Below are 13,566 nucleotides of genomic sequence, written 5' to 3' on the forward strand. Positions count from 1 at the left end.
TATCTTTTTTCGCAATTATTATTCTGAGTGATGACTGATTTGGATTCTTATCCAGAGGCTTTCACCCTTGCAAAGCAATTATAATAATAAAGCCCTTTGACCGTGGGCCTGCCGTCCTGGCTCTCGCTTAATAGAGAGACTTCTGCTGAAACAAAGTCAAAGATCCATCTCTGCCTCCCCGCCTTGTTTCAGCTGGGATGGGGCCTCAGGCAGGAGGCTCGAAGTGAGGATCCTGGGCTGTGAGCCCAGGCTGGGCTCCCTGTGCCCCTCCCTGTGCCCCACCAGTTCTTCGTGGCCACAGCCACACACCGAGGTGGCTTTTCCCAGTTCTCCCAGTAGCACCTTGTGCTGCTCCTGACCGTGCCCTGCATCCCGAGGATGGCAGAGGGGATGAAGCCCAGGAGGAGGAGGAGGAGGCAGATGGAGGGTGCTGGTGAAGCCAGAGGCCAGCAGTGGCACACCAGCAGTCACACGGGTGGCATTAATTGCCTGTAACGAGCGCAACGATGCCGCGTCGCCGAGCCGCAGCTCCCGCACGTGTCAGCTGCTAATTTGTTGCTGTTTGTTTGTACATGACAGTAATGTGTTTACCTCATTAGGGGATGTCAAAGTTCCCCAAATCTGGAGCTGGGAGACGGCGGGTTTCCTGCGCTGAGGCGAGGGGGAAGCAGGAGGCAGGAGCAGGGTTTGGCACCGGAGGGCGTGGAGCAAGGGATGCGTTAACCCCCGGAGCAGCACAGCCTGCCCTCTCTCCCAAATCCAGAGCCCATGGATCAAACCGTAAAGGGCACTTAAACACCCTTGGATACCACAGCGAGGACGTGATGTAAAACTTGTGCAAGCTCTCAGAGCAAGGACATGAGGAGGAATGGGCACATAAAGAGCGGGGACTGGGGAGCAGCCGTGATCCATCACCGTCGGCTGCTCGAGCCGCAGCCAGGCCCTTGTGCAGCTCCTCATTGAGCACTGTCTTCCCATTAATTATGATTAAACTACCCCACAGTTAGTTGTTCCTACATTTGTAAAATGCTCCTGTTTTCCACCCAGTTCTAATCTTGGCGGTAATTGTCCTGACGGTGGAGGAGTCGCTCCAAGAGCCTTTTCTCCTCTCCCTGATGTGTTTGAGTCGAACCAGGATTTGTGGCTCTGTCCTGGAGCTCCTGCCCAGAAAGGAGGTTCTGGGGGGCTTGGCCACGTCCAGCACCCCTTGCTGGGGTGAGGATGGTGTGGATGACCTTGGTGACCTTTCCCTGTTCCATGGCGCTCATATCTGGCTAATTTATGGGATTGCTCTGGGAATTAATTATTTATATTTGTGCAGATTATTCTGCAACTCATTATTATACTAGAGACTGCTGCTGCCTATGTTTTCTGCCAACGCATCACATTTCCCACCTTCCATGTGAATGAATTCCTAGGATACTGTCCAAACTGACAAGAGGAGCAGGAAATGCCTCCTGCGAGGGCCAGAGGAAGGTGTTAGGAAATTAAAGGAGCAATTTGAGAGCTTCAGCTTTTCTTTCACTACAAGAAAAAGCAATCCTCGTGTCCCACTCCCACATCCTCCTTTATCCAGGATAAGCCAGGCTGTTTTCTCAGCCCCTGGTGTGCTGGGAAAGCCGAGGGTGGATGGCAGTGCCAGTGGCTGTCCCCACTCTGTGCCAGTGGCTGTCCCCTCCCTGCTGTGCCCCTGGAGGAGCTGAGGGGTGGGGGCAGGAGAAGGGGCTGAGTCTGGGGTCACTCAGCACATGCTGGGAATCCCTCAGCAGCTGGTATCTCCCACCGACAGAAGGAATATCTCAGGGAGGATCTCAGCAATCAGCTTGACGGGGGCAGCTGGTTCCACTTCCTCTGAGACACAGCTCGGCACCGTTTGACTCTGCTGATCAGATAGGAGCTGCATTACAAGGCAATATTGTGGTTTCCCTTAATGTCCTGCCAAACTGCATTTATCTTCCCATTCCTTCCCCACCCTCCCTGAGAAAGCCTGCTCAGGTCACAGCACGCAGAGAAAGCCTTCCCCAGGAGGAGGAGGAGGATGGAGCCCTGATGCAGGATCCAGGCTGATGAACGTGTTTTATATTAGTCAGGAATGAGCACAAGAACTTAATTAGATGTGCTCTGGCTGCTGCAGTGTACAGAGGCCTCGACCTACAAGTAAGAGCACTCAGAAGCCTGAAGCAGGGGTTGTAAAATCCTGGAAGGCTGGTGATAACTATTTCCAAAACCCTCAAAATCGTGGCTAAGAAAAGGTAGAGTTGTGAATATGTAAATGCAAGAAGCAGGCAGTGTGATGGGGCTGTTTGAGGGCTGGAACAGCACTTCCATTCCAGCTGTGATGACAGAGGGTGCTCTAGGGGCTCCTGGCTGGGAAGGGGGAGTGGAACACAGCAGAAATCTCCTGGGCTCAGCCTAGGGTGGTGAAATGTGGCAGGAGGGCTTCCATCAGCTGCAGGAAGGACTGAGCTCCAGATTTGGGAAAGCCTTTGCAGGAACAGCCCTGTGCAGGCAAAGGACACGGTGGGAAGAGCTGGGGCTGTCTCCATCTCTTCAAACCAGCATTGAGGAATTGCAGCAATTTGTCCAGGAACCTCAGCAGGGCTGCCCAGGGCTGCTCCCAGTCACCCCAAATCAGCTCAGAATAACCAGCACCAGCTCCCCAGAGCCCAGCAGCACCAGCCAGGCCCTCGCCTGGCAGTGCCAGGGGCCATCAAGCAGATGGGCAGCGAGGGCACTTTGTCATTTCTGCCTGGCAGGACTGAAACCCTGAGCTGGCAGCTTCCATCTGCAGCCCAGTCCACGGAGAGAGGCTTTCCTCACGCAACCTCTGCGGGCACCACAGCCACAAAGGGCCACAAAGGGACCCTAAAAATGGGTGAGAGCAGCAGGGCTGGGGTTTGGACTGAGCTGCAGCAAGTCTGTGACGTGCTGGCAGCCACAAAGGTGTGGCAGTGGAGAGGTGGGCTCAGCTCTGAGGGATTTGTGCTGGGTTTAATGGCACAGAAAATCAGGTACAAGGCTCACACAGCGGGGGTGTGGAGCACAGAGTCACTGCTACCACCTTTATATGGAGCACACCTGCCCAGTCACCTCTGCCAGGCATTTGGGAGCCTCATGAGGGTTATATTGGGGGTACAGAGCATTCCAGTGCAGGTGTGTGTGGAGAGGGGAGGGAAAAGAGGAGGAAAAGGGAATGTATTCCCATCTCCCAGTCTCTTTTCTCTGCTGCTTCAGAGAGCTCCTGAAATTCCTTCTTGCTGTGGTGATGGAGGGCTTGCAAGGCTTGGTGGGACCCTCCCTCCATCTTCACAGGGCCACAGGCAGAGAAAGAGAGAAAAAACAGGGAGAATATCAAAATTCCCAATCGTATTTTTCCATTCCTATGATCCCAAGCCGAGGCCCTGCACCTGCAGAAATCCTCAACTATCACATTTCTCCTGCTCCGGATGATAACGAAGATAATTGTTTCATCCACTTTGTCAAGCCGAAATGAAAAGAGGGCAAAGCAAAATGATGCCATCATAAATCATCAGGCTGAGACAGCAAAAAGAGGACAAGATAGTGACTTCATTAAGGGTTATGTATTGTGTCATTAAGCTGGCAGGGGTCACCTTTCATGTCACGCAGCAGCCCCATGATGCATTGCTGGCTCCTCTTTCCAATAAAATTAAAGGGAGATGTAAAACTGATTAGGCCGTGTTTGCCCGAGCCCAAGGCAGGGAACTGCGGCGGCAATAATTGATACAAGATCGCGGCTGATTTGTAATGGCAGCGATTTCTCTTCCTGGTCATTTCTCTGCTGACCTTGCCCATTAAAATAAGCCCAGCTGCCTTGAAAAGAGAGACGCTCGTTCCACCCCTCCCTCCTCTCGCCTGGAATTCATTTCCTCGCTGGCTTTCCGTGGGATTTCTCGTTCCCACCCCAGCAGGGACAGCCCCTGGTGTCTGGTGGTGTCACTGGAGTGCAGGTGACAGCCCTGCCCCTGCTCTGCCCTCCTGCCTGGGGCTGGGTCAGCCTGTCCCAGAGCCCCTGCTCTCCTCCCTGTGCCATGTGCAGGGCTGGGGATGCTCTCCTGGCTCACAGAACCTCCAGGGGCAGGGTGTGCCCTGTGCCAGGAGCTGCTGGGGCAGCAGAACCTCCCCAGGACAGGGCAGTGCTGGCTGCTGGAGGCTGGACCGAGGCTGTCCTGAGTCTCCTTCTGGGGTTGGGTTTGGATGATCTCTAACCAAAACCATTCCTCTGGCTCCTGACGGCTCCAGAGATGTCCCTGCTGCCCCTCTGTGCTGAGCCAGGAGGGCTGGGAGATGCAGGGAGAGCAGGGAGATGGGAGCTGTGTAAATCCCTGTGTAACTGACCCCTGAGGCCAAGGCACCCTCATGGAGCAGGAGCTGGTAAAAGCTCCCAGAGCTGGCCCCATCCTGGTGCCCTTTATCTCCCCTTCCCTTCCCCTGCAGCCTCTCCAGCAGCCCAGGGCTCACCTGGGCTCTCCCTGGGCAGATGAGGCTGCAGAGCTGAGCTCAGGCCAGGGATGAGAGTGCAGGTGACAGGGTTTTAATTTGTGCTTGCACTTCCCCTTGGGGAGCTGGAAGAGGAAAGGGATGATGCTCAGCCCAAAGGCAGCGCCAGGCTCCGAGGAGGGCTCCATGTGGGTGGCTTTCAGAGGGATTATTTATCCACTTAGAGCTAAATACTTGTTTACATGGTCGGATGGAGTGGAACTCTCACTTGTATCAGCTGTGCCTTGCTCTTGATGCCTTTTGGCCAAGATTTTCTTAAGTGGCCACTGGATTTGGGACACTCTGCTTAAGAGAGGCCCTGAAAGGACCCAAGTCTCTGAGCACTGAGCTGCTGGAAAACTGAGTGGCTGCTCAGGGGGATGGCTCAGAGAGTGGATCCTGCAAGGAATTCCTGGAAAAGACAGCGCTGGTCTGGGATAAATCCTCAGCTGTGGGATGCTCTGGGTGCTCCACAAACGGCTCCAGGGAGGGACCCTGGGGGGGAACAGGGACAATGGCACTGCCAGGGGTGATGGCACTGCCAGGGAGCAGAGTAAATAACCCACACCAGAACCTGTGAGGGAAAACCATCAGAGACACAGAGCTAGCAAAGCAAACACAATTCCACGTGTCAGTCCCAGATCTATGAGCTAAAAACACAAACAGGGAGAGAGGGAGCGTGCACTGCAGAGAGAATGCAATCCTTATAAATGGGGAAGGGAAACCCACTCATTTCCCACACAATAACAAATCTGGGGGAAACAAAGGAGCTGGGACCTTGTGCCATAAACAACCAGGGAAATTCAAACCTTTCCGGGGCGCAGATGGCTGGTGCTCGGATTTTATTTTTCTTTTCTATACATTTGACAGCTAAATTCAGTCATTTGTGAACAACATGGCCATAAAAATGAGTAATAATGATTGGAGGTATCTTACTTTTGGTTTAATGGGCTCTGGAGTGGTGCTGAGGAGCTGCTCCCACCCCTGGGGGCACAGGGGTTTCTGCTCCCGAGGCTCAGGCAGCAGAATCACACCAGCTGTGCATGGGGTTATGCAGCTCTGGCTCCAAACTCCAAATTAATGCTGTCCTCAGCTGCACTGCCTCAGATTGGATTGCAAAACCCTGTTGCTGACACAGCTCAGAGCGTTGTTATTCCCCCCCGGCCACAGGGGTGGGCTTGCACAGATTTTATCAGCTTTTCAACTTTTCCCTCATTCATTATTTCAGTTCTGTCAAACTCGAGCAGAGGGTTTTTGCAGCAACCAGAGAGAGTTAGGGCCTCCTTGCCAGCCTGAATTGCTTAAAATTCTTACTGAGAGACTTTCAGAGGAGTGAAAATGAATCTTCCAGGAGCTGGAAGGGGCTCCAGGATTCTCTGCAAGAGTTTCAGGCTATTCTCATCCACAGGCTTGCTATAAAACCTGAAGGAATCTAAAAAAAAAACCCTTTACTCCACCTCACCTTCCCAGAGAAGATACTTTATCTACAAAAGCTGCTTTGAGATCCTGAGATTAAGGAAATTGCAGGTGCTATTGTTTGTTTTCAGAGCTTTTACACACTGAGCACTGTGTGTGTGTGAGCACCTCGTTATTGCCAAGGGCACTGATTCAGGGAGGAGAGGAGCTGAGTGGCAACAGCAGCACGGAATCTAAATATAGAGAACATCCAGCAGAACCACAGACTCCATCCTCAGCACTGTAATTTTAATGAGATTATGTGTAATCCTTGTGTTGACACTTCTGCCAGGGCAGCACAAAAGAATGGGCTTTGTCTGTATCCACTTCCCACTGAGCTGAGTTCGGCCCCACTTTTAGGAGTCTCCCCAAAATCTCCTGGCTGGAGCAAAGGGCATTCAAGGGATGGTTTTGCCTGGTGCTGCAGGGTTTCTTGGCTTGGAGCTCGTTTAGGGACACATTCTGAAGTGCCCAGGGCAGAGCTGCCCATCAGCTATAACTGGCACAACAGGAGACAATGCTGAGAACTAATCTGGCTCTGCCAGGGAGATTTGCCAGGCTGGAGGACTGAGAAAAGCACCACGAGCAGGAGTTTCAGCTGCTTTGCTGATGATGGAAATTAATTGTTTGGTCAAAAGGCAGCAGGGGAAAAAAAAAAAAAAAAAAAAATAAAGCAAGACAAAATATCTCAAATCCTGTTCTGAGAGCTTGAAATGCTCCTGGCTCAGTTCTGCCATTCTGGGATGGAAATTGTCCTAAAACTAAAACTCCTCACCGAGGCACACTCAGAGTAAAGTCTGCTTCACCCAGTGCTGAGTTGAGCCCAGGAGGAGCTGTCCCCTCCCTCCAGCTGCTCCAAACCACTGAGCATCCATCCCTGGGGTTCCGGGGGTCAGGGATGGACCCCAGCCCAGGGAGCTGTGCCAGGGAGCACCAAAGAGTACCAGAGAGCACCAGAGAGCACCAGGCAGTACCAGAGAGTACCAGGGAGTATCAGAGAGCACCAGGCAGTACCAGAGAGTACCAGGGAGTATCAGAGAGCACTAGGCAGCACCAGGCAGTGCCAGGCAGTACCAGAGAGCACCAGGCAGCCCCTGGCAGCAGCAGGAGGGGCAGGAACTGTGATCCAGCCCACCAGAGACATCCCCTGGCTGCCACAACTCCCTGCCACAGGCAGGAGGGTGAGCTCTGATCCCAGAGTGATTTTTCTTAATGTCTTTATATAGATGAGTTAACTCAGAACCTTTCCAACATAAGCATGTTTTTCTGTTCCTTCATCCTGACCTTGGCATTTTCTTTCTCCACTCCAAGTTCTCTGCTGTCCTCTGGCCAGCTTTGCCTCTCATTTGTCAATGTTATTATTGAATTTTCAAATGCCAGTAGTGCACATAAATCAATGGCTGCCTTCTCCCCAGTGGCATATCCCTGCCACGTGTGGTCATTCATTTTTTTTAATAAGTCCTCCTCTCCTTTCACCCATTTATAAAAATGCATCTTGTTCTGCTGCTGCCGTCCATCATCCGGGGAGTCCAGCTATTTGTTGCCCCTGAGTGCTTATTCATCAACGTTTTCAAAAGCAAAATCACTCTTCGCCTCCTGCTCTTATTGTGCCATCAATCTCGACTGGGGATCAATAAACCTGGCTTTGGCAATTTTTCCCTCCTCTCCCAAAGTCTGGCCTTTGCATTTGCATCGGGAGCTGCTCCTGGGGAGGGGATGGTGGCAGAGGGAGGAGCAGGAGTGAAAATCACGGTTTTCACTTGGAGTTTCACTGCCCTGGTGTCACCTGAGAGCTCCACACTCACCTTTGGCCCCAGAGCTGCAAATGGGGACAGGAGGAGCTGTGGCCACAGCGCTGGTGCAAACAGGAGCCGTGGGGACCAGGACTGGGAGAACATTTTTCTTCCAAACATCGTTTGAGTGAGAAATGGCTTTTCCCTGAGAGCCGAAATTTCTGTTGAAAAGTGGTTGCTGGTTTTCAAGAACAACAAACAAACCCAAAAACCTCTTCCCAAAAAAACTTTCCTCTTTCAAATACACACTTTAAAAACTGACATTTATTTTTGAAACTGTCTCCAAGAAAGCAGATTATTTTATTTTGTGACCAGAAATGTTTTCCAAAGCTGAATATTTTCACAACTTTTGAAAAAGCTGAATGCTGCAGTTATCAGTTTTATCTTTTTGTCGAAATTCTAAAAAAGAAAAAAACCTCTCTGGAGCTGCAAAGACTTTCAGCAACATTGATCGTCTCCTAAATTTTTCCAAGCTAATCTGTGTGATTAATGGGATTTTGTGACTTGTGGAGCTGTCAGGGCCCAGGTGGAGCCTGCTGGGGCTGGAGCTGCAGGCTCAGCTCAGTTTGGTTGGGGTTCATCCTCTCCAGGGCTTTTCCAGGGATTCTCTCCAGCCTGTCCATGAGAGGGGGACCCAGAGCTCCCAGGGAACGGTCCCCTCCTGTCCCTTCCTGGCACAGCCAAGGTGCCCAGGACATGCTCCTGGCTTTGCTTGGTGCCCACCAGAACCCTAAATTCTTCCCCAGAATATCCCAGTTCAGGTGTGTGTTGGGTTGATATGACCAGAAATGTGAATTCTGTCTCCATCTGCTGCAGCCGGGTGGAGCAGTGACCCTGATCTCCTGGCACATATCTCCTGCTAATGGGCCATCTTCAAACCAGCTGGGGCAATCATCTTTATCTTTCCCATGACCCACCCTTCATCCAGGAGGTATCTCCTGTTAATGGGCCATTGTTTAAAACTGGGTGTGGCAGCGATTCTTGTCACTGGGGAGATATCTCCTGTTAATGGGCCATTGTTAAAAACTGGGTGTGGCAGTGACCCTGATCTCCTGGCCCACATTATCTGCTAATGGGCCATCTTTGAACGAGCTGGGCAATCATCTTTATCTTTCCACAGCCCATCCTCCTTCCAGGAGATATCTCCTGTTCATGGTCACTGAGTCCCAGGGCATGACTGATAAAATTACATCATCCCACTGGGAGATGCTCCACCCAGGGGAGGAGCCAAACATTTCCTACCTGGATAAAAAACTCAAATTTTAGACAGCAAGGCACCTTCTTTCCACTGGATTCCAGAGGAAAACCAGACCCTTCCACATCATCCCTGCACCTTCAGAGGAAACTGCACCTTCTCCAGGAGCACTGCCCCAGCTGAACCACATCTGCCACTGCAGGAGGATGCAGCACCATTGAATGGGACTGCTGCCCTGACTGACTGACAGGTGTCAGCTTGGATTCTGACTCTGGCAGAGTTTGGGATTTTTCTTTGTAATACTGCATTTCTATTTTAATTTTCCTAGTAAATAACTGTTATTCCTAATTCCCATATCTTTGCCTGAAAGCTCCTTAATTTCAAAATCATAATAATAATTTGGAGGGAGGGGATTTACATTCTCCATTGAAAAGACAAGTTTCTGTCTTTATTGGCAGACACTTGTCCTCCAAACCAGGACAAGGGGTCACTCCTCACTAGGACCAGCCCTTTGCTCCTCCAGCCCATCCCTTTCTCTGACCCCTTCCCTGCAGGTTTGGAGCAGCTCAAAGTCCTCCAGAACCTGAGCCAGGAGGGAGCAGCAGATGGAATCCTGTGCCAAGGCAATAAATTCAGGCCACAATCAGTAACATTTTGTGGTTTGACACTTAATTGATTAACTAATTTGAGGCAACAAGATTTAGTGTAGCAGCAGATTAGTGTCGAAGGGATAATTAGGGCTGAGGTGCTGCTTCCAGAGGCTGCTGGGAGCAGGAGCAGAGCTGGGGCTGAGCTTCCAGGGAGAGGCCCTGGCTCAGCACCCAGGGATTGCAGCAGAAAGGTCAGGCACTGACTTATCAGCATAGACAAAATCCCTTCCTATAATGTATGTGTTTATTCTCAAATTAAATATATTAATGTATTATTTGTTCTTAAAATGTCATTCAATAGATAGTGGGCTTAGGTTTCCTGGCAGACCTTTGAAGCTTAAAGAGTAATGTAATAATAGCACATTAATCCATAAGCTACACAGGCTGCTCCCAGCAGACCCCAAACCCCACAACTGCCTCTGAAGCCCTGAATTCTGTTTCTAGGAATTTCTGTCCAGCAGCAGTGGGCTTGGAGGAGCCTTTCCTGCCAGATCCAGCCCCAAATCCTGGCCCCATCTCCCTCTGGGCATTTTCAGGTGCTTTCCTGGGCACAGCCTGTGCTGGAGCTCCCCAGCCCTGTCCCTGTTTCAGTCCCTGTCCTTGTTTCTGTCCCCATCCCTGTCCCTGCTGAGAGCAGGGCTGCTGAGCCAGAGCTCGGTTTGGGCCAAGCCCCAGTTTCAGCAAGAGGAAATGCTGCATTTGGACTTTTCCCCAGGCTGAATTCTTGGCACAAGCAAATCATCTCTTGGAAAAAAAAAGGGGGGAAAAAGGAAAAAAAGAAACTGCTCTTGAAAGAATGTCTCCATCTCTTCTCCAAATCAGCCATCCATCTCTCTGTTTGTGTGTCTAGAGTTGATAGCTTGAGAGCTATCGAAATGCCAAACCTGATGTTTTGGAGAGCTTGGAACCCATCTCTGAACTGCTCTGATTTTAATTCTGCAACTCTTAATACTTGATTGACAAACACAGCTAAACAATCCATCATCCATCTTATCTGAAAAATGTAACCTTTTTCTGTTTATGGAACACGCACATGTGGAACATGTTTTTCTTTCACTGCCTATTTATTCCATTTACTCAGGGCATTGGTTCTTTTTCTTTTTATGCTGCTCTGGGCTGGCTGTTCCCACCTTGGCATGGCTCAACTTCCACCTGGGAGCAGTGGTGGGGAAAAGGAAGGGAAGGGAAGGGAAGGGAAGGGAAGGGAAGGGAAGGGAAGGGAAGGGAAGGGAAGGGAAGGGAAGGGAAGGGAAGGGAAGGGAAGGGAAGGGAAGGGAAGGGAAGGGAAGGGAAGGGAAGGGAAGGGAAGGGAAGGGAAGGGAAGGGAAGGGAAGGGAAGGGAAGGGAAGGGAAGGGAAGGGAAGGGAAGGGAAGGGTTTGAACTCTGGCTGGAGCCTGGGGGTACTGCCGAAGCAACAGGAACAGATCTTTTGTGCATTTTCTCACCTCTTAAGATAAATGTGAATCTTTTGTTGTTGCAGGCAGCCTTGGTGGGCTGCCAGCACTGCAAGGATGTCCAATAAAAATTGATGTTGAGAGCTGCTCACTGCTGTGGATGTTCTCACTACCAGTGCTGGCAATTATTAAATTGGAGTTATTGCCATAATCACGGTTAAAGCAATGGCTCTTAGCTGTGAAGGCAAATTAACAGCTTTTGCAATTTCACATCTGGGGACAAGTTTAACATCCTGGAGATGCTGGAAGAGCCAAGGAGGGAGCTGAGCTGGGGAGAATCTGTGAAATTCCAGCCTCCTGCAACCCCATTCCCACCTCATCCCATCCCATCCCATCCCACAGCAGCTCCTCTGCTCTGACAGAGAGGCTCAGCTCTGCTTGAGCAAGGAAAGTTGGAAATAAATATCTGCTCCAACGATTGAATTTGGCAGGAGGGAAATTCCTCCCTCCTCAGCTTCCCAGAAGTTTCTCTGCTCTCCTTGCCACCCCTCTGGCCAGCAGAGCAGCCCCAGGCTGGCCCCAGGTCCCTCCCAGGCCGTCCCCTCCCCACCAGGGCAGGACAGGGGTGGCCCTGTCCCCTCTGGGGATGACCCCAGGTCTCAGAGCCAGGGAGGTCACCCGGGGAACATGCTGGGATCCTTCTCCTCAGCCCTTGTAATGGCATTAGCAATGACTGTTTCTTACTCAATCATACTCCCAAAGGATTTTCAATAAACTTTTTATGTGCCATAACTGTTACATTAAATAAAGCTGAAAGTATTGAGTAAACTGACTGTAAATCACTTTAGATGCCTTGGAATTACATTAAGTGTGAGAATTATGGATCTTTTGCTGCTTGCAGAAACAGAAAGACGACAGAGCCAGAAATTTTTATGCTCCCAACCCTTGTGAAGATTTTGTTTTTTAGTTTTCTTGCTCCACTTTAGGGACTCCTCCTGCTGCCAGTGGCCTGTGCAGGGACACCCAGGGCCAGGAGCCATCCCTGAGCTGCAGGGTGCTGGGGAAATTCTCCCTTTCCATCGAGCAGGTTTGGGTTTCTCAGCCTGGAACTGGCAATGAAGGCTGGGCAGGGCTGCTGTGGTAGAGCTGAACAGGCTGCGAGGTTTTATTGCATCAAGAGTGATTTTCTGTTCCCAGCCCGACAGCCAATGCCTCAGCAATACAAATCTGTATTTTGATATCAATAAATGCTAAGGAAACATCTTCTGTCTGTCCTCTTCAGGCTTGGCTTAAATGGGGACCACATTAATGCCCCACAGAGGAACAGGAATTAATAAAATCACCACTAGTGCCCTGAGTGTGGGCATGGAGAGTGGAACCAGGGCCCCCAGATGAACTTTTCCCCCTTGGGAGCACACCCTGACCGTCTGTGTCACACCCCAGCTCCACCAGAACCACTTGGGCACAATCAGCTGCCAGGGGAGCCAATGTCCCCCAGTTGGAGGAATTTCCAAAGGCAAATCACCTTCTTGTGCTGCCCCAGCCCTAATTAGCATGGCCAGTGCAATCAGGCTCTTTAGCAGGGGCTCAACCTGGGTGTTGTCACTGCTTTCTGCAGGGCTGAGCTCTGTTCATGTGCCCCCTTCCTCTTCCTCCTCGATTATTTTCTGTTTTAAACTCACAGAAAGAGAAATGAGCGGGCTCCCTCTGCTCTGAGCAGCACCAAGGTGATTCCTTGGCCGCCTGGAAAATCTCCTCTTGTCCCTGCTGGAGTCAGAGCTTGACCTTCAGGAAATTCCTGCCAGTTTCTCCAAGGGAACAGTGCCCCTGCTGCTGTGTCTGCCACAGGGAAACTTTGCTTTTTACTTGAGATTATGGGCTGTGAATTTTCCACCGGGTATAAGAGTTCCTGTCTCTCCTGTGATGCAGCAGCTTTGCATGGGAGCAAAGTGATGCTGATTTTCCATTTGCTGTGTCTGCCTGGGACCACAGAAATCCCAAGGTCAGAGCAGGGAGCAGAACACGAGCCAGCAAAGTTGTGTGAAATCCCGGGCTTGCTGTTTTTAGTGCTGGCTCCCCACAATTCAGTGTGAGCTGGGCTCAGCCCTGGGCTGAGCCTGAGTCAGCTCTGGGAATCAGGTGCTCACTCAGGGAGGGAGATGCTCCAGCAGCAGCAGCGTGGGGAGCTGTTTGCTCAAAGCCTTTGGGGATTTTTTCAAGCTTTGTTCTGCCTGTGACTGTTTCATCTTGACCTGAGAGCAGTGCAGGTGCCCAGGGGGAGAGGCTGAACAGATTTTCCTGTGTCTACTGCCCCCAGGCTCTCCCTGCAGCCCAGGTGGGGACTGAGGGCTGCTGAGGCTCCCTCCCATCATCGCTGTGATTCAGGAGCCCACAGATGTGTTTTCTGGGGTGTTTGCTGAGCAGCCCGGGTGTGCTGGGAGCTGATGGGGTCCCTGGGCTGCTCTGGCCCTTCCTGAGCCTTCCTGTCCTGCCTTAGAGCTCAGCTCTGCCCCACCCGGGGCTGTCCTGCCCCAGATGTGGCTCCACGGGCTGAGGGGTCTCCTGTGAGACAGGAAAGGGT

The sequence above is a fragment of the Erithacus rubecula genome (genome assembly GCF_903797595.1).
Source record: "Erithacus rubecula genome assembly, chromosome: 29".
Taxonomy (NCBI): Eukaryota; Metazoa; Chordata; class Aves; order Passeriformes; family Muscicapidae; genus Erithacus; species Erithacus rubecula.